The sequence below is a fragment of the Patiria miniata genome, unplaced genomic scaffold (genome assembly GCF_015706575.1).
Source record: "Patiria miniata isolate m_02_andy unplaced genomic scaffold, ASM1570657v1 HiC_scaffold_24, whole genome shotgun sequence".
Classification (NCBI taxonomy): Eukaryota; Metazoa; Echinodermata; class Asteroidea; order Valvatida; family Asterinidae; genus Patiria; species Patiria miniata.
In genome coordinates, this window is record NW_024037063.1 from 10957704 (window position 1) to 10960949 (window position 3246).

The following is a 3246-nucleotide window of genomic DNA, read 5'->3' on the forward strand; positions in this document are numbered from 1 at the left end:
AATAAGCACTGATCACTATCGTCCTGATAGATATGGAGTGGCTGCTTATCCCCCTTCCTCTGTGGAACATCTGCATCGGACCATGGACCTCAAGACTGGCCTGAAATGCGGATGCTTGGCGGCATAAATGAGAGGGTTGATGCAGCCGCTCATGAAAAGGAACAATGCCCCGTACAGGTGGTAACGATTGTTCTTTGTGACCACCATGAGGCAAAGCGGTGAGAAACAAACCACGAAGGCTAAGACTACCACGAAGAGGTTCTTGGTGATTGCGAGCTGCTCGTTCCTCATGCGGCTCAGATGATGTGAGTTCCCTCTATGTCTTGGAGACAACTCGCCGGGTTTCTGGGAGCTACTGGCGTTGGTATCAGTAGCGTCTGGCTTTGGAGAATTAGACCCGGATTCCAAGGGTTTCGGTGTTGACTGCAAATTGATAGTGTTATTACGGCGATTCCTGAAGTGTTGTTTGATGTGTCGCCAGATCAGGATGTAAGAGACAATGATCACGAGGAGTGGGGCAGGATAAATGATAGCAAACTGAACCTTGTCGTAGGCAGCTGCTCTTGGGTGGGTGTCCACGTCACTGCAGGTGCGGCTTTCTGGATCGAACCGAGATCTCCCAATCCGGAAAGCGGTGGCACCACGATGGCACAGAAGGGCATGAGCCAGGAAACTAAGACCATCAGTGCAATCTTCTTGGGTGTGTAGAGCCACTGGTAGGTCTCCTTTGGCCTGGTGATCAGGATGCACCTGTTTAGGGCGATGTTTGCAAGGGTGTTCACGCTGCTTCCTACAGCTATAAACAGAAGGCCGGCGGCCGCAACGCACGGAATGTCAGACTCCAATGGGTAGCCCGGTGTGGTACTCGCCATACCTATGACACTCCAGAGAAAACCAAAACTGTACAGGCAATCAGTCAAGCTCAGGTTGACCACGAACACGTTGGTGACGTTCTGGAGTTTCTTGGTACGGGCCACAGCAACCAACACCAGGCTGTTACCGCTGATGGCCAGAACTATCAGGATAGAGAACCCAACGGAAAAGAAGATCAACTCGGGGTACGTGTACAAGGTCCCGTTGAGATAACTACCCGATGTGTTGGTTGGAAGCTCCATGTTGGACCGCTTACTCTTGTGATAGCCTGTTGTATTTTGGCAATGATGCGATGTTCCTGCAGTCTTTTTATATTAAAGGCTTTGCTCTCTCATTAACAAAGAGTCATTAAAAAGACCAACAAATGACGATATATCACTTTCATCTATCATCTTCATGTTATACATGTATACCTTAACCAAAGATCCCTCCGTGTGCATTTCTGTGAGCCATAAACATAACTATAAACATTAATCAAGTCATGTGTCACTTTTGATGTATTGCAAGGGCGTTTTTCTTGTGAAAGTTTATCTTCAGAAAACTTTCAGTACAGATTTACCTCAATTTCCTCTACAAGGTTCAGTTTGAAATGGAAAAGCTGTGGGAATTTTTAAGGAATTGAAACTGAATCAGCCGACTGATCAATACTTGTAGCACTTCTTGCTTCCTGGAGCATGATCAAAGTGAAATCAAAACGGAATGTTTGCAATATGATTTTTTATATATTGTAGATTGGGAAACAGCCCCACATCGTTAGTCAATTATAGCGGCGCAATGGTGGTCGATAAATAATGTAAGGGTTAATTGCCACTCCGGCCGAAGTTGTCAATTCATCAGTTGCCAGGACAATGTCTTTTCCAATGAACTTGATTCTAGAATAGACCTGCGCAGTGCATGTGGGTGCATGAATGTTAGATTCTTTTGAACGCATGTACATTGTAAGACATCATGGTTGTGATTGGTCAGAACATATGACTACGATGTTATTACAACTTTTCTTTAAGAACACAACTATCGCTTACATGTGTTCACGTACCACACAAAAGGAGTAAATTTAATACTCTGTACATACACGTATTTCCTGTGTGTCAAAAATTAAAAGTTCAGATTTATATGCACAAAAAATAATGAATAATCAAATAAGCTCTGTGCTGATGAGTGAAAATAGTGCTGAGTCATTAAAGGTAGAGTACATCATTTGCAGCTATCCAAAAAGTAACTGACAAAATTATTGTTGAAGCATACTTAGTTTAAAGATATGGGACTAAACTATACCTGTGAAATTATTCTTTCTTGCGTGCTGTCATTTTGAAGAAATTAAACGATGAAAGAAGGCCATTTTCAAAGATGCGTCTAAAAACGCTTTTTAATTTTTTTTTCCAATAGCAGTTCGTTTTTAATTTGCGCGCGTGTAATAAACGCCCTCTGTCGTTTCTCTTGTCCAGAACAATAATACTGTGTTTGACTCCATGCATCCCTATTATTCCCACAGACACCAGTGCTAAATGCCCATACTTCAAAATTCCTTTAAAAATACTCAGAACTTTCAAGTAAGCTGCACAGAAATATGATGATCAACATATCATCTTTCATTTTCTTTTCATCTTTTGGTGGGTTAACCATTGACTTCGCGAGAAATTCTCTCCCAAAGAAGACGACAGGACCGTCCCTTAGTTTCCCTAAGCGGAAAAGTGGCCATCTTGAAAAACGATACTTCCACAATTGAACATGGAAAAATATAGCGCCACTTTCGAGCCCAATTGCATCCGAAATGTCCGGGCCAGAGGCAGAGTTGTAAATGAATCGAGTCACAATTTTTGGTGACTCGACTCAACTCGCCGTCCCTAAGGGCAAATGACTCGACTTGACTCGAGTCACTGCGAGCAAATGACTCGACTCGAGTCCCTCATCAGAATGACTCAACTCGACTCGAGGAAGGCTAATAAGACTCGATCGAGTCCCAAAAAGCATAAAGCAAAACTTTGCGAAAAATATTTGCAATTACTTACGCCGGTGCCGGTTTTTGTTCACGTAATAATGTAAACATATTCATACGTGGTTTGATCAGTGTCCCCATTAGTTGAATCTTGATCAGCTAGCACCCCCTTTTCATTTTCATTAAAAACCAAATGTGGGTCGACACATGTAGTAGCCGGAATGTAAAATTAAAAAAGGCCCCCAAAAGACTTCATCAAGTTGTGTTTATTTACTGTATAGTGTTCAAATATTTGTGACTCGAATTGACTCGAGCTAAATACTTGACTCGACTCGACTCGACTCGGCTACACACTGTGACTCGACTCGACTCGATCTTCTTGACCTAATGACTGGACTCGACTCGAGTCACTTCTTTAAAATGACCGTCGACTGGAC

General features: G+C 42.9%; 1 pseudogene; it reads right to left on the reverse strand.

Annotated features, from left to right (window-relative positions):
* Positions 1-1115, reverse strand: LOC119731929 (annotated as a pseudogene).
* Positions 1116-3246: the final 2131 nt, after the last annotated feature.